Consider the following 24,683-nt stretch of genomic DNA (forward strand, 5'->3'; position numbering starts at 1 on the left):
TCGCGACATATGACTCTATACGTTATAACTGTTTTGTTTATTCTTTTTTAGCCTAATAATTACTTAAACTGATGTGTATAATAAATATCACTATAGACAATGTCCAAGTCAGTTATCAAACTCCAAATGTTCCAGTTTCATATTTACAACAATCTTGATTAGAAATTCAAGAAAGTATGTCATTATATTTGTAGGAAATTGTCTATACAACAAAATTTTGTTAAAATATTTAAACCTTAATCTCCTATATCCCCAAACTTCACACACATTTCTGAGTGTCTGTTGAGAGTCTAAATCCCAACCACTGTGTAAGCAACGTAATACATTCTAGAATAAAATACATTCCACCAGCTTAAGCCTAATAATTTCAAGAAAAAACCAAGAAAAATCACCAACACAATCGTACAGTCCGAAAATAATCGCGTTTCACACGAACCCTAAAAAGCAACCAACCCGGGATGGGAGGCGATATGAATCGTCTGGTGGTAGAGGTACGATTTCACATTACGCAATAACGCGATCGCCATGGCTCGTGTAAAGCGAAAGCGATCAAAACGGAACATTATGCTGATCGCAAAGGGTAGATGGAACATCGCACGAGGATTTATAGTCAAAAAGATCGTGCCTCAATCGCCTCCATACTCTCCCTCTCCTGCCAACCGACACCATAACTACACTCCGGTACTCCAAATAATCGAAACGCGGTTGCGATTGATCGATTTCAGGATCGAGATCGAGTTATCATTAGGCTTAGCGCGCACGGCACGCCGTCCGCCGCAGCGTAATGGTTCGCACCCAACTGGTGGTATAATGATGGCGAGTTGAATTTTTTTTTTTCGGGGGCCTTTGCTTACACTTACGCTGTCGTTTGCCATCTCTCTTGGGATTTGCCGAGCCATATTGAGAAAACACACCGAAGCTAGATGATTCTTGTGCCCAGCCGTACGTGCGAGTGTGAGTATTTGCGGAGAAGCACTGTTGTTCGACGCGGCAAAAAAAAGAAGGTGCAAAAACTGATGCAATGATCAAAATCGACTCAGCGTTAGTGATGATTATTTTCCTCCTGCTGCTGCTTTTTGCTGCTTCCATCATATACACAATACCTCTCTCTATCTCAATGAGCTTCATCACTTCGGTCCTTCGGGCCTGAATAAATGGTCCGATAACTGTGAGGAAGTCGAAAAATGGTGCGTACCCACCGGTGTACGCAGGGCTTCGTTGTGTAAAAATTGTCCATCTGGGCACGGTAGGCACCAACAAACAAAAAAACACTCTCCAAGACCCGATTCGAATCGGTCTTGAATCGGTGAGTTTGAAAATGATTGGTGTAATCCACCGCACACACTTTGATTAATGATGGCTAATCTTTCAGGCGGCTCCCGCCTTTTTCTACCCATTCTATCTAAAGGCCGGGCAATACTGGGTTTCCACACACCCAACGGGCACCCGGGTAGTCAAGTTTCGGTTACTATCTTACCACCGGATCCGTCCAGCGCGAGTAGCGCTACAGGTGAAAATAAATATGTTCAATCAAAAAGATTGATCGCTCCACGCGTCATCAGCGCCAGACGAAAAATTGGACGCCAGACTTTCCAAATGCAATTGTGCGAGCGAATACATTCGCTTTTCGGTTTGATTAGTTCAATAGACGTGCACTGTGTGTTTCCGCTACGATGAGAGCGCTTTGAGGTAAAATTACATCAACTTGTGCATGTGGTTTTGTTGATACGTTTTGAAACGCTAGTTACATGACAAACTTTAAGCAAACTCGCCCAAATTATGCATTTGCCAATTTATTGACGACCAGCGCAATTTGTTCAATTTTGTACACATATCATCGAGCGATTTGTTCGCAATTAGGTTCTCTTTACTGTGCCAAATAAATTATTTCTCAACGAGTTGTACACGTAACGCATAAGTGATATGTTTCACCATTTCATGCAAATGGTGAGCCACACAATCAGCCAAGTTTGCAACAGCGTTGCCTCATAGACCAACGCAGCCGATCGTATCTTGGCAGGGAAAAGTTTACGATTGGCCAAACCGTCCCATCGCACAAATTGGAAGCATATGTTTGAAGAAATGAAAAGGTGATTTTCCACTCCGCAACTGTGCGTAATGAGAAAACATTCCGGGCTCCGTCGTGGCCGTTACGATGACTTCTTGAGTGAGCAGTGAGTGAGAATGGGCGCGAATTGCCACGGTTTGGGCACGATTAGAATTTCCAAAACTACACCATCGCTATTCTCCTCTCCCCTTGAGCCGACAGATCGGAGTAATCCAACCTGCTCATTACGGTGCGTGTGAAGTCATTTTGCTTGAACCGAAACGTACGAAAGGGGGAACGAAAAAAAACAAAACAGAAGCGTGTAGCTTCGAGCGACGCTATATCATCGATGAAACCATCAATTTTGAACTGATTTAATTTTCGATTTGTAATTTGTAAGCTCACACAGAGAGCGCGTGAGATTTCGTGCAGAGGCTGAATGAGTGCGTGTGTGGTGCAATGAACACACATCACAGTGTATGAGGGGTAGAAGAGATCGTACCAAAATCCATCCATCTCGATTCACCCTCGCTCCAGCCCACTACACGGACCAGGTGGAAAAGAAGAAATGAAAAGACCGATCCAGTCGAACTACCAACAGTTTGCTTCATGATCAAATTGTCTAATTTTGAAATCGCATCGAACGCGGGATCAATTGAATGCCGCCGATTAGGTTACCTTGCGCGATAAAGCACCACTCTCGGGGGGCAATTTTCCTTCGCGCTCGGTAGCTCAGCGCAATGTTGTTTGCCTTTTTTTCGTTCAATTTTCTTCTCCAGCTACCACCGGCAGACTCTCAGTGCTGGTAGCCCCGTTTGGGTGAGCTGAAATCGAATCTGAAAATCGAACAATTTCCTAAGTTATCGCGATGAGAGCCGTTTGCACTGGAGATGCCATGACTTCGTGTTTGGATGGGAGAAAATGTGATAGAGCAAAAAACAATACTGAAGAACAAAACCAAACCAAGATGGGTCATTCTTTTTAAAAGGTGTGTCTACTAGCACGCCGGCAACTACATCCCGAACTCTGCGTTAACGGTAGAAAGACAGTGAAGAATGCTCCTCACTTCTACAGAGAAAAGTGCAAAAAGCAAAGAAAAAAAATATATTCAACCAAAACAAAATCCGGCAAGATTCATTTTCGACTTTCTTAAATTTAATTGGAAAACATGCTCCCCTCCCTATGTAGTAGCGAGTTCATTCTTCGTTCATCGTTATAAAAAGACGATAAGCTCTAGCTGGTTTTTTTTTTGCTCTCGCTTACCCGCTACCAGTTTTTGATTATGCAAGCTTTGCACAGCTGATTCTCATTTCACGCCTAACTACGACAGGAGCTAACTAGCAAGGGCTGGACCAAGCCGAACAAAATCTGAACCGTCCAATAATGACGTTATTTAAAGTGCGTCCATGCTTTAAGCACGTTCGGGGCATTATGATTCCGAGATTGAGCAGCTTGCTGAAAGCGGGCACGTAGTTTCGCAAGCATTCCTGGGCAAAAGTGATGCGACTAAGGACTATCAGAGGACTTTCCAGGAATGGAACATTCCGATCTTTACTCGGTCAATGTCATCAGAAGAGAATGAAAGCGAAGGGGTGCAAAAAAACGTAGGCTATTTTAAAGGGAAATACCAATTGTTTTGCCAGATTTAGTAATAAATCTTTAAAAAACGTTTATCCTGTTGAAATAATAAGTACAACCTCTCCAATATCTTGTGCAAAAAACAGGGATTCTCGTTTTGCCATCAATTCATTTAGACTTCATGTTGATGAGTTTTTGTAAGGGATAGTTCGTATAAGAGATTTTTGTTTTGTTTCGATTCCAATGTAGTGACAATCGGAAAAGAATAAGCCTCCACAAAATATATGACGTACAATGAGGAGAATCGGGGAAAAAATAATAAAAAATGCGCTGCTCAACATAGCAAACAAAGACGGGGACATTAAGCTGCTGATTCCACTTTTTGAACCGCAATCAAAATCACAATCCTTGTAATTTGTACAACTTTTATTGTTCCTGCAAAAAACCATCAATATTTCCCATCCGATGGCAATGCAAAGGCATAAATACACCATCAATACCGAATGTCCGAACACAGCGGAAATGCGTTTGGGTATTAAAATTTCAAATGGAAGCCACTGCCCTTCTTGCTCTCAATCTCTCTCTGTCTCTCTCTCTGTCTATATCTCACTCTTGTTAAGCTTTACTAACTAGCCTCTATTTAACGGCTTACGGAATGACCCGTACCCTGCAATCCAAACCACTATCCGCGCACACACACATTGTGGATGGTCGTAAATGTCGCACTATATCATGCAAACAAATCCTTCCACTACAGCGTGAAGTAAATCTCGTACGCTCGATGGTAGTACGCTAAAAAAAAAAAAAGAAGAAACATTCCACCCGGGTTTGCATGCATGGCTCCTTCGTGGAGGATAGCATAAATCAATCTCTAGCTCAATTTTTTTGCATCGAAACCTCACCGAGATAGATAAAAGATGAGGACAAGTACACACACATGTACACGTGCACGCACACACACAAACACAAACGCACACACAAAACATGGTGCGGGAACATTAATAACGCCATAATCCATCTACAAGCGGATATCAACAAATTTTATCTTGCCCCGGGGCCCCCCGAGCGGAGAGTTTGAAGCTGGGCCGAGCGCGCGCGCGCGGAGTGTTTATGTAAAACATGTCAGTCAATTTTCGAGACCTTTTTGCCTGACCTTTTCTCCACTTCCGCGAGCCGCACTCCCTGCATCCTAAAGGGGATGGGAGCGCACACAGAAAGCGGGTTAGAATTGAAAACGAGTTGAAGCTAGATAAAACGTGTCCGTGGTGCCTGGCGGACAGAAAAAAACACGCCGTTCCGCCGTGACTCACATATGCGCGATGCCGTGGAGACGAGAGTGTGATTTAAACCACACAAAACACTTCCACGCGGGGCCTTTTCTGACAAGATCGGAGAGCCCTGACTTCATCATCATCCCTCCAAAGCGCGTCTGTGTTGGTGCCCTCCAATACGCGGCATTATTTCTGTACACACACACACACACACACACAGACACACGTTGGACACTCCTTTTGCACGGCCAAAGATTGATCCCGTATTGCGCGCCGGCGGGCACACCGATCTTACGTTTTGTGGAGGCGTTGCGTCGCACCCTCATATACAGATCTCCCATTTGCTTCGGCGACTTATCGTCCCAAGGTGTCCTAGAGTTGGTGGGCCAACGTGCGGAAGAACGGAGAGAGCACGGTAGTGGTGGTTGCTTGTTGTCTTCCCTGACGAAAGTCGAGTGTCATTTGCGTGGGTTGCGGGACCGACGGTTAAGTCGGTTGCGTTATTAGCGGATCGGATATAGAGTCAGCGCGGCCCCAAACCAAAACCCCTTCCCGGCTTGCCCACGATCGCGGTTCGCGATCGGCCCGAGAGTCAAATTTAGAGCCGCGCCGCGATATGAAATCGCGCATATGTGTGACGAGCCATCCGTCAAGATTGGCAGCGAGGGCGAAAATATGGGGTTTGCCCGTACCCAACCGCTTACGATGGAAACAGCGCGCTTTGGGGGGATGTTGCGTTTTCAAGACGAAGCTTCGCGCACGTTCGTGAAATTTTATCATAAAAATGACATCAGACTTGGGGTGCTCGCCGGAGGTTATTCCTCTTGTTGCTAAACCCTTGACAGAGCTGTAGCTGTGAATCATTTGCTGTGGCAATGCTTATTTGCATCATTACTCATCGTTCAACGGCCATTCTCTATCGAGATGATAAGCTTTAGAATGCTTGTTTGTTTGTTGAATGCTACCTCAACACAATTCCAATATGTGTTTTTAATCATTGCTGAGACTCGCTCGTTGCGTCCATCCAAGGGTTAAAATGGTTCATACGACCACTTGGAAAGGATTGATTGGCCAACTTCTCCGTTTGATGGATGTTTGGGTCGATCGGCCGGGGTAGATATAGGAAATGAAAATGTTTTAATGCATGTCTGAGTATGTTTTATTGCTTTCGGGTTCTTCGCCGCCCAGTTCCACTCGATCCACCACTATCGCGAGTGCGCGTGTGTAGGAGTGTGCACGCGTAGGAGAGAAGGGCATGACGGAACGAAATTGAATTACAATCGATTAAAACTCGCGTCATGGCACACTGAATCATCTGCCCCCTTTCCGAGGGATGCAAATTGACACGCACACACACACACAATAGGTTATTAAATGGAAATGAAGCTCTTAAAGACTTGCTGCCGCACTGGAAAGGTTAACAAGAGCGTACAGGTTCCGTAAATGACGGCGTGTTACATTTTAAATATTCCCGTTTGGGTCAGAACAACACGAAATTCTGCCTCTTAATGCATCAATAAAATTACACATTTGCCTCAACTCAGGCCTATACAAGGGGCGCATAATTTGAGCTGAAGTCAGTACTCACACATCTGCACTTGATAATCGCATTCCAGGCAGGGCCAAAACCTGCTCGAAATGATCTCACATCTCCGAAATATCCCAAAAACCCGTCAGAATACAACCCAACCGCACACATCGTTCACCGGTAATGCTCTGCTGCTACTGCACTAGCCCGTATCTATTACTGCGGCACGCTTAAATGGGTGTAATCATCGTCATTGCCATTCGAACCCAAATAATACGGAGCCACATTAACGCACGGAACAAAACACCATGGGGCAGACGGTGGTGCACACCACGGTGCATTTGGCACCGTGCCTCCACACCGCGTGCTGCTTCCACTAATGATGATTATGCGGCACACACACTCATCATCATTTTGGAAAAGCTCATCAATAGTGGCAACGCCGAACAGCATAAAACGCGGTCGCATCAGCTGTCAGGTGCATATGCGGTTCTCTACGTACGTACGTAGTTCATAATGATGTTTTACCACGTGTCATTAATGTATGCATGCTGGCGAGCGGTAGGACGATACGGCAATAAACCCGGTGCAGATGGTGCAACATAATCGTATCTTGAGGTAGTGGGCCCGCCACTAAACGTACGGATAAATGCGATTTGGCTGATAACGATGATGCCGATTCGTACAGCCGCATTCGCATTAATGCTGCACACCATTACACTGCTACGTTTCGGGTTTACCATGGTGCCGGGTTTTTGTTTTGAAATTTGAAGAACTCCTTTTAGGCTCATTTTTGAACTATGGCTTATCATGTCGGGGTTGTTTTTCAAAAACAAATTCCAATGTTGCAAAATGTTTTGCCCCTTACATGCAATACCTCAAACAGAGCTGTGAACAACACCCGGCGCATATATTTTATACGTGGTGCTGCTGCTATCACACTGGCGTGAGGTGGCTATCAATCCATCAAGCAAAAATTCCATTACAACCACTTCCTCGCAATGGCAACACACACCGGAGCCGTGCAGATTCAATTCAGCTGAATCATAACACTAATAAAAATGCAGAACAGGCAACGCCGACACCCGTCAGCGGCGTTAGAATTGCCTACAGCAGCACTAAAAATTGACCGAATTGCTGTACGTTCAACTCTCGCGCGCCGATAGCCACCCTCCAGCGAAGAAACGAACCACCACCATTTGACTGACCTACATCGGGCCATTGCCGCAGTGCACATACACACACTCGGACACCCGCGGGAACCGGCTGTTGTTTTTATGCGCGCGGGAAAGAGATTGAACAAATCCGTTTTAAAACCTCCTCCACATGGTAGTACACATACACAACAGAGCACACCAGTTGACATAGAAGGTGCGTACAACTGCACGGTTGAAGGAACTGGCGGAAGGTTCCGTCAATATGTGACGCTGCTGACGTATTGCTTTAACCAGCCTGTCCATCCATCCAGCTGGAGCTAATGAGATTGGAAGGCGCCACGGGTACGTACGTACGTACGACAAACAAAACAGGCACCTTCAAACGAAGCAATCGTTACTGCAAACAGCGAATATCTTACAACAGACAGGGCCAAATCAGCGCGCCATATAACTCCACCAATTCTAATTTTGGTCCTTCAAGCCGGAGAAACATTGCCGTCGAGGATACAATTTCCGCTCACAGACAAATATCCTGTCGTTGCAGTAAATAAAGCAAAAAAAACACCGGAGTAAAAAGAGTGAAGCCAAATCCATCTGCCAGTTTGCCGGTGTTGTGTGTGCGGCAAGTATGCCTACGGATATCATTACGCCGTATCGATCAAACGTGAACCAAATTTTTGTTTTACATCTGCACTGGAGCAACAGCAACAAAAAACCGCGAGCGTGGGCGTGTGAGCGTTTACATCAACGAGGACGATAACGAAGCGAAACGATGGTTCGATCCTGTTGGGAAGTTATTTTTGTACTGCATTGGTTTCGGTTTTACACCGTTCTGTGCTAACATTCAACCGTGTTTTCATGTGAAAGCGCAATCCGGCAGCACAACATTGTTGCACTGCGGTACAATTTTTCCTGAAACAAAGACCCATTTATATCGGGGAGGGAGGCCCACCCGGCCTAGGCCATTTATTGCTAAAATATCATCTAATATTATCAATCACCTACACACCATGAAGTAGCGTAGCCAATAGTGCCGATAATCTTAGTCAGCAAATAGTCTCATAATGCCCTTCAGCAGCACTTCTTAAAGACCTTCACCGTAATGACCTTCACCCATAGGCGGAGATAGCAACACGCCGCGACGAAACAACACATCATTGCCATTTATTAGACATTTTGCTACGACTTTACCAAAACTAGCAAGGCCACAAACACACGTTCGTACCATTCGATTTTACGAACGGGCACACAAAATCGATTTCACATTTTCTTTCTTAATTATTTTGGCAATGCACCAAACGGTGACGCGTTCGCTCCGTTACAGAACTCGTGTGATGGTGACTTTTTCGTTTTTGCTTTGTTTTGGCAAACCGAGCTGCTCGCAAATTGTGTTTCTAGACCGTAGGTCTGTAAAGGCGTTACAATGTCGATGTCGGTGATGTTGGAAACACTTCAATAGATAGAAGAGGGAAGAAGCTTTTGGAATGGAAATCCTTAACATGTGGAAATATCACAAGGGCTCTTTATCTTGGCCATTTACATTTACATTGATGGTAGTTGGAGTCACAGCGAGGTATAGATTTTCGCTATCCGTATAGTACAAGCATAGAAGCAATAGAAACAGTAAGCACAGGAAGCAATAAACGTGACACAACGGTGTGGCGATACGTACAGAAAGCCAAAAAAAAGCTTAGAATTGTTTTGCGCGCCTATCAAAAAGGGATTTCTTTAACCTAGATTTTATTCCCCCATCGTGCGTCCCACACCCTAGCGCATACATCTCAAAGCAGCAAAACAATGAACCATAAATTGGTATCCAATCTTTCGGGTAAATAATTCCACCACCGCTTCTCTCGGTTCGCTCGCACTGATAATGTAAAACGCAACAACAACCACAGCGCGAACGCATCGGTTCGTTCATTCACAAAACTTTGGATCGTACATCATCGAAGCAGTGCGAGACAGAGAGCATGATTATTACATAAAACCGCAATAAATTACTCATTGTCTTTTTGCTCGATGGGCTGGCTGGTGGTGGTTGGTGGATCAAACACTTGGGGCATTGGGACCGAAATACACATACACACACACAGTAGAAGTAGAAAAAACCGGTAGAGCAACGCGTTGCTTCTTGTGCGTGCACGCCACAAACAATCCAACAAAAGTAAACCCCCAAAAATCATTCATCCAACCAAATCCAGATAACATTTATATACCGTTTTCCCTTCGGTTTGGTGGGGAAGCTTTTTTTTCTCTTTTCTTTTCTTCACGCTTTGGTTATGCTTCTCCCCTTTGTCTTGTTTCTTTGTGCTTTCGATACACCACACGATGACGAAGGCCACGCCAAATCGAATCAGATGCAGAAGAAGCGTCGCTCCAACCTCGCTTACCCGCACTGGGTGAAGGGCTGGGAAAAGCTGGGTTTGATGAGAGTGAGTAAAGAAAACTCCAAAAAGGAAAAAAAAGAGACAACAGCCCCCGCGCGCGCGTTTTGTCGCTTATCAAGGCGGTCGCGCTAGTGGTGGTCCCACAACACCACCACTGACTGATGGTGGAATGGCACCGACATAAGCATAAGATGATTGCAGCGATTTGCTTTCGTTTTGCCGATTTTGCTCCATCTTTGCGTGTTCCGTCCCACCGCCCGGTAATTGTCCGTGCGCATTCAACCGTCCCGCAGGCGCAGGCTGCGAGCTGGAAACCTTCTGGGTATGCGAAAGGGGATGATGCAGGCAGTGTCTCGCAAGAAAGACTACCTTCTCCTCTTCTGATTTCCCATGTAGCAGCAATGCGTGCGATACTCGCTGCGATGGTCCACCGGAAATGACACTCACCTGGAAATGAGATGAAAGGAAAACGGAAATGATTAGTGGTGGTGGTCTTATGTTTTTCGATTCGAGTTTTACGCTACTTTTGCGTTGAATTCTTGCCCCATGACAAAGCGAGAGCGAGGGAGAGAGAGAAAGGCAGTAAATTAACTAAAGAGAATTCTTCGACGCGCTTCCCAAGCTTAACTTAAAAAGGTTACACAAAATGTTGAAAAATCACAGCGCGTTTCACGCGTAATTGAACTGTTTAAGTTCGCGGGCGGGAAAAGGGCAATCCAAACGTAACAGGCAGAAAGATAATCTGGAAGACATTTCAACTTGGCGCAGAAATACCTCCTGCAGATACTATCACAAACCGCAAACAAAAGGGAGTAAGTCAACCGGAGAGTGAAGCTTTTCCAGAGTTGCGTGTCCCATCAGGTACAGTCTAAAGTGTTAACGTCTGTCCGATTTTACTCTCGATTTCATCAAGAAGAGATAAATCTTTACCAGCTTCCAACTGGTGGCTGCCAGCTTTAAATCGAATTGCTTCGCACGCAACACTACTTCTGCCACTGCACCAAAAAACCCGAGAAACAATACTCCAACGCGCACGTTCTATCGCAACCAAAGAATGCCGGTGGATGGTGCGGAAAAGCTAATTTATCAATTTCCTTCGTGTTGGTGCTTGGCTGGCTTGACACAACACGAAAGAGCGCACACGTTGGCAGTTCGGTGCTGTTCGGTTCGGTCTATGGATGTGGGGAGGTGGATGCATACTACCCCTACCCGGTTAGGAGAAGCACTAATGCTTTTCGAGCGACGACCTCTTCAACCGTTGAGCGAAAGAAGATTTTCCAACTCCATGCGGTTCTCCGTCAAAGCACCTAACCAACGAATCTGTGCCGTACGGGGTTGACAGCTCAATCAACCCAACACATTCCATACCACAAACAATCAGACCACTCGAAGATGGTGTGAACAGGAGCATGTTTAGCGAACGGAGGGACTTATTTACCAAATAAGTACGGAGGCAACTAGTGGCCGTCTGCAGGCATCGGTAGTGGTTGCAGTACGGGAAGTTGTGCTGTTTTACATCAATTGGCTTCCAGTTTATCGAGCGACTGTCTGTCATTGTGACACATTCTGCTGAAAGGAAGGTATTAATGCATCAAGCGGTGAACGGTAAGATGTCTCTGAACTGATACAAGACATTCTTTGAAAATCCCAATCGACAACGACATCACCACGCTTCTCTATCATCTTTGCAGTGTAATGTGTTGAACGAATATAAAACAAGCCGCGCTTCTTGGCCATCTCCTATTTCATCTCTGACAATTCTGAAAATCTCTCAGCACGAGAACGCTCAGCTGTAGAGTGAACGTAACGCCTCTGATACGCGAAACCGAATGATACGATTTTGAATATAGAATTGAAAACAAAACTTTACACGATTTCTTAATTTCGCTCGACACATAACACAGTGCGCCGACATGGTTGGGTCTAACCTCCCTAGGAAAGATCTCTCTGTCAACGTCACGCTGCAATTGGAAGACAACAACAACGGGATACGCTGCCAGCTGTTGATATCAGTCAACCAGTTAAGAAAAGGTTTCACACGCCTAAAACTTCTGGTGCTGTGCTCACCGACGCCAGCGACCCGGTTCAGAGAGCGATGGGTTGGTGCTAAAAAACATGACATTTCTTTTGCGTTTTCCTTGTCTACCTTTTTTTCTCTCTCAAATTTCCACACACCCATAGAGATCACTTCCGAACCAAATCCGTTGGCGATTATAAATACCAAGGCGGTGGGAAGGTGTACCTATGCACAAGAGATTTTGGAATGTTTCGAAATTCCACGACTATCTCACCGTTAAATGTAGAAACGAAACGCTGTCATCGCTCTGGTGTGTGTTGTACTTCCTCCTCTCCCATGGGGAGTTCGAAACTGATACCGATATTACATCAGCATTTTGTCAACACTGCTGACGCACAGCATTTCGTATCCATCAAAACATCAACACTGAAGTATTTTAATAACCGTAACAGCTCGGTCTTTGATTTAGAACACTGCCAGAAGCTTTAGATGTCAGTCGGTTCTTATACTAAGTGACTTGATTGCTGATCATAACGTATCTGTTAGTTCAACATCAAACAACAAGAAATACATCAAAAAGATATGGCAGTGTGGAGTCGATGAGTTAATTTAAATTCATTACCACTGTTCATTACTGCTCTCCCCCGGACGTCGGTTATTGCTGTTGCACTCTCTCTCTCTCTATCTCTCTCCATATCTCTTCACTAATGATCTCTTCCTCTACAGCTTACACAAGATTCCAAAGGCAAACAACATCCTTCATCCGACTCCCGTTTTGCTGATAACCGTGACTCATACCGCGAGCTCAGCGAAAAAAGAACCATCATGCTACATTACGCCATCATTGTACGGCTACATCTGCGGGATGTAGTGCGCGCACACTTTATCAACACACATCCATCTCTCTCGACGTCTTGTCATGGTTGCCCCAGCGCTCCCATGCCACTCTCGGGGTGCTCTTTTCTCCTTTTACGCGATTTCCCCCGCTTTTGTTCTTGCACCTACCCTCTGGCACCATTAGGTTTTGGCACACCCCCCTGGGTGACGGCAGACGATGCCATCAAGCTCCACAAGACCGAGTAATTTCCATATCGCCAAGCTCCACAATTCACACACCGATAGATTCGTCCAAAAAAGGCAAGATTTACCATCTAGCGCGACAGTGTCAGAACACTGCAGGTTTAGCTGATGGCCGTCTCACGAAGCTCGCGGACGCCAAGAGAACCTTTACATTTGATGCTGGTTGCAGCCGACCCTAGGGGAGAAACAAGACGGCATATGCTATCATATGCCGATGGATTGTGCGAACGAAATGCGTACAGCGCTCGTACAGCCACGATTCCAACCAACTTGGATTTGCAAACAGACTCAACCAACCGACTTCTTCCCCTCCCTCATCGCCAAAGCGCGTAGATATCTAAAATCGCTGACACTGTGCAAACGTCCTACTCAGTTCCTTCCAAAAGGGTACACCCGTAGTCTACGGCTTTTACACTCACACGCACATTGGTACACACTGATATGAGGGAGGGTGCACTGGGAACAGATATAGATAATTCGCGAATGACTCGCTGTAGTACCTAAAAATAATCGCATTATACGCTCGCGTCAGAGCAGCGCGCAACGGTGCGCTGTGTGGTTTAACAAAATCTCCATAAAGAGCACTCAAAATCAGCGTTACAAAGCGAGAGATCCATTAGATGGAGGTCGCTGGGCGGTGTCGTACCCTCGAAAAAGGTAATCAACTGAGCGCTCCCATAATAAAGCTTTTGTTACTTTAGGGGGTACGCTCAAGTACATGTGGGGTACAGTGTTGGGGAAAGTGAGCGGTTCCGAGACTGTTTATGGGGAGCACTACTTCACGCTTTTGTGTGGTGAGACACACACACACACAGACATATAACACCCAACTCATACCCGTTTGGTGAAGTTACATATTGCAATGCATTACAAATGTGCTCCAGCCTCCGGGGTAAGCCGAGGCCCCGATTAATGCCTATATTGTGCGCTGGCATTATGTTTCCCCGGTGCACCAGTCTGGGAGATAAAACAGGATGAGAGAAAAAAAAAACATCCAAATCCCCGGAAACACATAAAACAACAGTGGTTCCAGACCGTGTGGTTGCAGACACACCACAAACAAAACTCTTCGGTCAGGCGTAACTTAAACAACGAACCAAACACCAACCCCACACTCACTCGGCCGGACCTAATTTCACTCCTACCCCGGACACTTGATATGGCCTCTTGCTGCATGGAGGTCGTACTGGGTCGTATTGCAGCGCAAACGCAAAACCCAAGGCTCACAGCACTCTTCCACCACTCGCGTCTGATGAGATCTCGAGGTCTTCCGAGGTCTTGCAGTTCAAAAGTTCTTCTTCAAACAACACTTTCATCAGTACACTCGTCTACCCGGCGGGAACGGTACGGAAGGTACAGACTCTGATACGAAGGAACTCGTACTCCACCGTGTGTCTGTATGTGTGTTGTACATATCGTGAGTCAAACCGGGGTGATAAATGCAGAAATAAATATGGCTGACAAAATAACGCGTGGGTCGAACATGGTAATACCGACAGCGGATGGAATATATTGTCCCGCCAGACCAGCAGACCCAGGCCTCGAGCCAAAGCTTAAGAGATCGACGGCGAGATAGGGAAGATAGCACATCCAGCGGCGCTTGTGGAGAGGGAAGCACGCATTGCAAACAGTGCTTGCAGATGACAAGGATAACGCGCCGGAAGGGAGGACGACGCGTCATTTGCATTCAATTTTCGTGACCTTACATGGATTACGTCTGAGCCGCAGGCACGAGTTTAATGAAAGATTTAACAGCTGGTTGTGGATATTATAATAACCCTTCCTAGCATCTCACCCACAACCCATTTACCCCAAAAACAAAAGCTTGAACAACTCGCTAACACTTTGCAAAGAACAACATTCTTAAATCACACTATGGCAAAAGTTTGCACCGTGGTAAATTACCATTCCCTTGAACGGCTGTTGATCCATTAATTTTGCGTAAGGAAAACACTTACTTCCCCTCCACCACTGCTCGATTCACCTCGGTAAGTTGTTGCGCCAAGAAACCGTCCGCTGGCACAGTACCTCATTTGTGGGGTGGAAGATAATTCCGGGAACTGGCACTGTGTTGAGTTAGCTCCGTGCAAGCAGAGAGTTAAGTGGTTAGTAGCTTAGGGAAAATCAGAGACCATCAGATTGGAAAATGCGCTCCGTGTGCTAGGTGCTAGGTCGGGGTACACGTCTAGACACTGGCCCAAACCGGGTGGCACTCAGCATGAACCGATGTCTGAAAGCAATTAGTACACTTTGGCAATGGAGTGATACAAGACGAGTGTGTGCGAGACACGGCTTCCCCATCGCCGTTCCGCTCTTATCGTGTTTAACTAAATGAGCACTTACTTCATTCACTTGACTTCTCTTGAAGACTAAATTAATCTAGCAACCGAGTCAAAACCACTAGACAACCTAGAAGGCAGAACCACCTGAAGTCAGCAAAAGGGACTCCCAGCAACGCAGAGCAGACGTGACGTGAAGGAGCGAGCACTGTCAACAAAATCAATCCCACAACCGAGTTCAGCTTAGTGGTTGGAAGTGATTACAAATTGCAAAACAAAAACACACTACCATGCGTCAACGCACCAGAGATAATCGAAGCGCTCGGACGAGCCGCCTGAGGACATCAATCATCAGGCACACACGTACTCTAATTGATGCGTCCAAATCTATCTCGTAAAAGACACCCCACACTCAATCCAGCCTGAATCGTACGAAACCTTCCCCGAAGCCGATAAAAAGTGATGAAAATCTATCCACAATGCTCGAAAATTCAATGTACATAAATCTCACAAATCTCATAAATCTCACATGTCCATGGTGGGCCGAAGCTTTACGTCTCGAGCGTCACTGTCAATGCTCCTAGCCTCCACCACTGCCCGGAGGGCAGCCTAAACAAACTTCAAACCTTCTCAACCTGAGCGACCGATTCCCCCGGACTATCAGTGGAACCTCTGTGGGAAGGGGAAGGAAAGTCAACAACATCATTCACGCTCATTCCTTCGGCCGCTCGTCTGCCTTCCAGACAAAGGCCAGGTTACGGATCATTTCCATTCGACGCGCAGCTACTACAGCCTAACCTAACCTCACTCACCGGTTCGATCAGGTAAACACGCACACATTTCCAGCCAGGTTCTAGAATGTCTTCCTTTCGTTTGCTTTTTTTCAACCTCCTCTCTATATCACACTTCACTTACCCATCAGTCAGCATTGCGCGGTAGAGGGCAGTGTAAGAGATGGTGGTTCTACTAGACCAGGAGGATTTTTTTCTCCTGTTGGCCTTTACTTTTCGACCGACCTAAGTTGTTTGAGTGGTTTACGAAAGGAACCACCTCCACACGCATACACTCCTACACGTGACAGTACTGGTTCGAGGAACAAGTGACAAGGCAACAAGAAACCGCCGGGGTTTGTCCTTTCTTTTTCCGTCTTCATTTGAACGGATTTGTTTTTTCAGGACTATTCAGTCAACTTCTACCGCCATGAGTGCGCCCAACTTCAGCTGGCGCGTAGAAACAGGGGCTACGCGGGGCGAAAAGATAAATCGACCAAATATTTATCAGGATGTCGGGCGACTCTCGCTCGCTCACTCCAAACGGGCGGGGCCCATGTTGTACATGACAGAACACCGAGGAAGGCACAGCAACAACAACAGCAACAACAACAGCAACAACAGTCAAAAAAGCACACCTACTCACTGCTTCTCCTCATGCTTCCGAATGGAAGGACGTGAGGTCTCAGGATTTTGGGACGAGTAGCAAGCATGGGCAAGCCGAAAGCAAATAAGACATCGTTTGCCTTTTTCCCAGCCTGTGTGTGGAGATTTTTTTTATACCGTGTCCCCGATGCTCCTTTTGCCGGCTTCATCACACACACAGAGGGCCGGTAAGGTCCACCGCATAAGATGGCAGGCGGTAGAGGGCCACAACAAGTAGAAGAAAAAAAAACAACACTGCCCCGAATTCTTGTTGGTAAATATTTGAATAAAAATTTTCGATTGCGTTCCTTGCGCCCGGAAGAGGCTACTCCAAAGGCAGGGATTCAGATAAGGATGGGAGTGAGGGAGAAAAAAGTGTGGACAAAAGATGACCTGGCAAGTACTGTGTACACTTCTCGCTGCATCAGGCTCCAGTGGTGTACTCCGGAATGCCAGGGTTTGACTGACAACGTTATCCGCAATGTGAAGGGGCAGCGTCACTATGAAGTGTCCTTTTTCCCTGAGATTCCTTGTTTTTTACCAGTAAAGAAAAAAAACTTCTTTTCACATTTTATTCCGTACCCACGGCGTACGGACAAACAAAACGCTCATGAAGCCTATGATAAATGACCGACCGATGCGGATATTTCTGGCCCTCCCTGAAAGAGTGGCAGCGTCAGCAGTGAATGTTATTTTATCTCCTGCCACCGTTGCTCCTGGTCAGCACACACACACACACACCCACAGCTAAGTGTGTCGATTCATTCATCCAGACGGGACAACGCTGTCACAGTTTTGTGGTGACGGTTGGTGCCCTGCAGCATGTTACAAAAAGCCACATCCTAACCCGGTGATAGTAGCCGGTAGCACAAGTGTACCTTTCGCAAAACTGGGCACCAAAGGGGTCATTTAAAGGAAAAGTAAAAAAAAATAAGTGACAAAGGATAGAACGCCAAGCGGTGGTGAGCATCCGTAGTGTAGAAGAGCATGGCCAGTATAAATGACATTCCTTTCGGCATCGGAGGTCGAAAGATCTTTGCTTTAATGACTTCCTCTGGGCGATGCGCCATTTGCACAGAGAGTTTGTTGCAAAATGTCGTACAGTTTTCTTTTTTGCCTACATATTTTCACACCCAGCTGGAATATCACAATGTTCATTCTTGCAACATTGAGCTAGCAGGCAGGGTTAAGTTACATTGCAAGGAACAGCAAAAAACTGGATGCTTCAGTTTAATGACCACCAACTAAAATTTGTATGAGCAACGGGTTTTCTCTGCCTATGAGCTCCAAAAAAAGGAAGTTCCTTCGTTCAAATTTACTAACATTTTCCCTACAAAATGGTGCATTGACGTTAGAGTAATCCATCTCCCGGTGCCGCTGTAATAACCTTGCCGAAACCACTTAACACTCCCGCGTTTAGCGTTGCTAGAAAGTGCTCGTTGAGCGCTTTGGCGAAATTGAATCGTCTCAAATCCCATCAAAAGTGATGCGATTGAACGGCTCCAGTTGACTCCTTCTGTAAGAAAAAGGAACAAGAAGTCAAACACTTATTTCATCAAAGACCTATAGCCCGGTTGCGTCCCCGGAGACGACTCTTGCTCCTCGCTTTCCGTGTGCCGCCATAATAGCACCGGTTGGTGCAATTTTTCATTCCGCTTCAAAATTCAATCCCATTTTCCGCAAAGCGTAAAGCGCATTTCCTCCAGCCTGCCAGCTGGAGCAATAGAACTGCAATGTCACTGCAACTGCGGATGTCTCGCAGAGGCGGAGCAGCATGATCAAAGACACAGCACTCTCAGAGGAGTAGAAGGGACGACCCAAGAATGGGGGCCCAGCTACCACATTACTACTGAGCCGGCTCACTTGCGCTTACGACGTCTGGAGCGCGTTCGTTTTGCAGCACTTTCCAAAGTAATCCTGCAACAACATTTATAACTTCTTTTTGCACTACATTTTGCTGCTATTTTTTGCTAGAGAGCCAGCATTCTGCGGAAGAACACAGCGTCGGTAGTAGGGCGCAACAGCCGGGCGATGGCCATTTCCAGCTCGGACGTCTGTCCCTAGACGTCGGCCGCTCGTCCACTTCAGGCGCGCTCTCACTCCCACTCGGCGCTCTGCAAACGGGCCCGCGAGTGAAAAACCAATTTCTCTACCGACTCTAAGTGAGTGGTTTATTGCTGGCAATTTCCTCGACCTTCTATCTACGACGAAACGACCCCTCCCAACACCATCCCGTGATCTTTGCGTGTGCTTCAGGCTTCAAGGAAACAACGACAGCAACGACGACGACGACGACCGGGACATTCGAGACACAACGCAAATAATGATCGTTACACAGAGAGCTCCCGCGCATTCGTCGTTTCGATTTCCCCTGCTTTCCGCAACGCACTTATCGATGTTTCTTTGGCCCACCAGGGTTTTTCGTACAATGTTGCTGTGCCAGCGCTAACGAACGAGCCAAAAGACACACACAGATGGGAGAGATCGTTTACCGAGACTAATGAATGGGAAACAGTACTGTGCTGCATAAACACTAACCGCTGCGGCGCACAAATCTCATCGCTTTTCGTCAGGATCTGATTACAGCGTTGGGTGCGGCGGCGGCAGACGACTGCACAGTGTTTGATAAACAGTTCCCGCGAAACCATGACCTCCCGTGAAAAAAAAAGCAAGTTGCTCCAAGAATCTGTTCCGACGGGGGTTTTGCAATGGTTTGCCATTACATATATGACGCTCCTGTGCACAGCGTTATGCATAACAAATCATGCTTTTAGTAACAGGAAACGAATTCGTGACAAAGATTGCAATGCTTTCGAGCATGAACCGTCGTCTCAGTCGCGCTGGATATGGGTAAAAGGATACCCACAGCAACCACAATTTCTTATCATACGCTAAGCGGTTTTATTACGTGTCATAAACAATGCAATATTTCGCCCACTACACAACAACGAGTCAACACAATCACACCCACACACCCACGATACAATGTCAGATGCTGTATCTTATGCGCCTTCTCAACTTCAAGAAGATCAAAGCGCCCTAAATTCAATAAAACCAGAAGCAAATCATTCTCGTAATGTGAACCAACGGCAACGCCATGGAGACGCTTCTTTTCCAAATCGTCCCGTGCCATACGTATGCCGAATGTCCCGTTCTTGCTATCCGCCTCACCATCCACCATTCGCACCCGTCCACACATGACCTATGTTTATTTAAAGAGAAAATTGTCCTCTAACGCGTTCCAATTTCGGTGACACAATCAACATATTTTTGCTGCTTCTTGCTGCTTTTTTACCCCAACCTGCATATGTTGTGCTACCGGCGACACGTACCATAATGCGATAACGTGTTGGTGGATAAATCTCTAAAGTGAAAAGAAAAACCAGCAACGCACGACGAGAGTGGTGAGCACTGAGACATCCTGCGAAACAGATACATGCTCCACGGGCGAAGATGTCTTCCCGGGAGGGCGCAAGAATACGACACGGTCGGTACGCTGTTGGGACGACTTCCACGCACTCACGGATCCAGCACGGAAAACGCGTGCACTCTCGCATCACGAAGCAGCCGCATGAAAAACAGCACGTCGGCCGGTCGGCGTCGTGATTCGGTGCTATCACACGACGGACCGTTGTTGCGCCATCTCACCTACGAATTGAGGGAGGTATCGCTCGCTACTTTCACACACAGACACGCACGAGTCGTCTGCGTCGTGATTAATTACACCCGCAGCCTCTCAGACGCAACAGCTCTCCTAATTCTACATCATCTAAGGCCCTCCTCACACTGCCCTTGCGTTGGCTTTGTTGGTGGTCAAACATTAACCTTCGTGAGATCGTGCCCAACGGAGACAAATGCTGTGGCGCTCTTAGTTTTTTTTTTTCGTTCCTTCGGTGAACCTTTATTTTCTGTCGTTTCTATTCCTTTGCCTCCAGAGCGAGTCTCCCAGCCATCTCAAAGATAATGAATCTATAATTAAGATTCACTTTCGATGCGTTTTGTTCCGCACCTACTACACGGTGCGGCTTCTATCATCTCATGGACTGCTCAGGACAATCTGTTGCTCTTATGCCCTCGATTCGTTACCCACACGAATACGTTTGAAGATTTGGATGTTTATGTCTTCTCACAGACAGTGGAAACCTCCCATCTCAGCATGAGGGCCCCCGCCAGTGTCTTGCAGCGCTGAGACGTGAGACGTTGAAACGTTAAACCACATTCATCGTTCACGACACACGGAGCAACATTTGCCAGCATAATCCCCGTGCCGATGCCAATCTTACGCCAAGGTTTTGCCACTCGTCGACACCGATCGAGTTTGACGTAATGGGAGCCCCTTTCAGTGGAAGAAATATCGAACAATGCTTACGTAAAGTATAAGCATACTATCAATACGAAACAATTGTTTCTGGAGGAAACTGACCTTTCCAAAATATCTGTTGGAGTTAAATGTAAGGTTTCTTTTCATGTTTCCTTCAGCTTTAAGCTTGTTCAAAAGAACTTTGTCAATTACAGACATGTCCTACACATCAATACCACTCCTGATAAGAGCAAAACATCAATCGATCACAAACAATCGAGGCTGACTTGTGACAAACCTTACGTGCCCCGGTTTTGACGACCAACCCACCGCAACCGTTTGTTTTTTTTTTTTTCGACTATGCAACCGCACCCAACCATCACAGCGTGTGGTTGTAATTTTCTATCATTTCCACACCGCAACACACACAGCTTCGTCATACATCGTTACGGATCTCAAGCCCGAACAAGAACACCGCGCAAACGCACCATCATATCAAACGGCATACGGCTAGCTCCAACCGTGCCCTCTTAAATGTCCTGAAGTTTTGTGTCTCTCGTACCGCATCTCGCTTTATTGGTTTTGTGTCGCCCTTTGTCTGGAGCGGAGAGGGGGGGACGTCTGTCATTTTCGAGAAGGTCTATTTGCACTGACGAATGGCGATCCCCCTCCCACCTCCACACTCTTGGTGGCTCCAGATATGGCTCCCGACAAGTCTCTTTCACCGCCCAATCGCGAGGCGGTAAATCCACTCGAAATGAATTAGAGACTACATCAATCACGCGCTATCATTATCATTAGAGTTCGTGCAATTAGAGGAGAGGGGAAATATGGTCCGCCGCTTCTTAAGAACCGCCATTGTCTTGAAGAGAGATGTATGAATGTGTTCGTGTGTGTGTGTGTGTGTGTTGCTTCTTTTCCATCTGTCTTCTCCGGCCGACAGTTAGACGGCAACATGAAAAACAATCCAATCGGGCAAAGAAATTGGTGCAACCTTTGCGGGAGTGTGCACGCCATATCCACGTGATGATAGTGAAGCAGAATATCTACACAGCAAAACGCATAAATCAAACACATACGGCGCGAACACCATATTTCCGGTCTGTTCGTGACAACATCTTCTTACGGGGAAATGCGCCTCTTGCCGTCAGCGGTTTTGTTAAGCATTATCACATTGAGACGATGCATCTAACACATCGTTCACCTAAAAGTTCTTAAAGATTCTTCTCTCTGATGGTCTCTCCTCTCTGTCGGCCAAAGAAACGGTCCCACCACCAAACACGCTTCGTTTCGCTCCGCAGCAAGCAAGGTGAGATAAAGATATGGATCAGATTTGGGAGTCATTAATCAAATTACGCGTAAAGAATTAAAGACAGCTTCTTGCACCGAATCGTCCCCCGCCGCCTTCAAGGGCACTCGAAACGTGAAGGTAAAGCCGCCGGACTAGACACACGAGCCGGGCCACCGAAATGTGGCCTTGTCGTCGCCTTTTCGTGCCCGGTTCCGGTCGGTTGCACGCAATCAGACATTCCATTCCGTTGCCATTCCGCTGCCGATGCTACCATTACACCATCTGTCCCAAACAAAATGCAATCAAAACGGCCGCACCCAGCCACCGCCCGCCGTTGTCAAGCAGAAAGTGTCAATCATTCCGGGCGAGTATTTCAAGAGCACTGAATGGAGTGTGTTTTCCCCGTTTTCCCTACGCCCAGCATGGTTTCGGGTGGCAGCGGCGCGCAGCCAGCAACAAAATCGAAAATCTCTTCACTCAAAACAATTCGAGCGTTTCGTTATCCCATTACCGCAAGGACTGGCGGAGGGAGGGAGTTTTGGGAGTTTTCGGTGAATGGGAAATGAAGAGAAGCGTATCAAACAATTAAAACGCCATCAAAGCGGCTTGAAAGTAGTCCATTATTAGTAACTGGACCTTTTTTTTGGTGCCACTTTGAAGAGTCTCGATTTGTGCAGTTTCGCGGAAGGAAACCGCTTAGTCAAATGTTTAATGAACTTGCCCCAGGGAAGAAATGGTTCACGGTTGTGTGCACTGATAGCAGCTGTGCAAGGGCATCCGATACTGTTCCGTACTGTTCCGTGATTGACTGTCTTCATATAATACTTTGTGGATCATTAATGATGCAGATCCTATTTTGTATGGTATGATTTTATTTATTAAAATCTACACCAACAGCTTTTCCTTCAACCCAAGAAAGAATATTCTTCTCTGCTCCGAAATAAACAATAACAACAGTTTTATTCTTCCCGAACGCTCAATCATAAACATAACCTCGACTAGACCCATCCCATAAGCCAACCGTGTAATAAAAGATTTATTTTTCAATTCACAAAATTCAATTCCCCAGGAAAAAAACGTTCACCAATCGGCACGCCAATGGGGAACACGTGCCAGCAGCCTTTACTGAGCTGCCATTCGCCAAACGAACTCCATAAATGGTCCCAAGCTAGCCCAAGATTGCATGAATTACATCCACCGTTAAAAACGAATGAAATAAGAATATAAAAAATACCGTACCTTACCAGTATACACATCATGGAGCGCAGCCAGCAAGGCTAGACAACGACGACGTCGACCACGGACACAAAGCCTCCACATCCGCCTCAATAATCCACTGAAGCTTGCGAATCGTACCGGGGCCCCGCGATCGGTGCTGCTGATAGCCATCGGGGCAGGACTAAGTTAATAAAATTGTCTACCGGCGGCGTTCGGTGTTCGGACTAACGGTGTAAATGGCCGAGGAAACCAACACCCGGCCCACAACACGCCCGGCGCCCCTGATAACGCACAAAGAGCGCACTCGGCACCCACACCATGGCACCAAAACCCACGCACAGCGTGTTGTTAAAACGCTGTAGGATATTTTATAATTATTCCAAGAATGCTGCAGGAAATTGGCTGCCTCTAGGACGGGGGGTCGTTTTAGATACAACACGGCAACAAACAGCATGCTAGGAAATCTGAGCAAGAGCGAACCTTTAGGTAGCTAATTTATTCGAAATTGTATTGCGTGAAATTCTGCATCCAAACACAGTTTCTACTTTTATAGATAAAAAGAGAAAGAGTGGGAATATAAAAGGAAATGCCAAACCCATTTCTAAACGATGTCCACTCTCTCACAACCCGAACAGCTTCGGAAAGATCATAATCCACACACAGTGAATCTCCTGCAAAAAGCGCAACGCCCTACACACAGCCATTTATATGCATTTACATTCCACCACAACTGTTTCAATACTATCTGCTCGCTTAATTAGCTCTACCTTTTTGGTGTCGCTCGGGGTCGTTGGTTGCCTTGAAACCGGGCCTCTGCTTAGTGCGTCGTGCTGTTGAACGCGTAAGGTTGAACCTCCCTCCTCCACCCCGATGCATTAAACGGCGTGGCAACGAAGAAGGGAACGAGCGGTGGCCACCGTCAGCCGGATAAGCGGGATCTCCCACGCGCGAAAACCGACTCGAACGAAATATAACGACTCGCAATCGTGCGCAATATAGTTAATGCACCCGCCAGACAGCTCCGAGATAGTTGCATCAGCGTGCTGGTGACGTTCTACGCATTCCTACGACGTTCTAGCAAATACGCATATCCGGTTTTTTTTTTCTGCGGAACA

General features: G+C 46.5%; 1 protein-coding gene across 1 annotated transcript in view; it reads right to left on the reverse strand.

The window, feature by feature from the left end:
- The window catches only part of LOC120899516 (negative elongation factor A), a 214,164-nt gene that overhangs the window by 111,315 nt on the left and 78,166 nt on the right, over positions 1–24,683 (reverse strand). The gene's annotated exons all lie outside the window — the stretch shown is intronic.

This window comes from Anopheles arabiensis, chromosome 3 (genome assembly GCF_016920715.1).
Source record: "Anopheles arabiensis isolate DONGOLA chromosome 3, AaraD3, whole genome shotgun sequence".
Lineage (NCBI taxonomy): Eukaryota > Metazoa > Arthropoda > Insecta > Diptera > Culicidae > Anopheles > Anopheles arabiensis.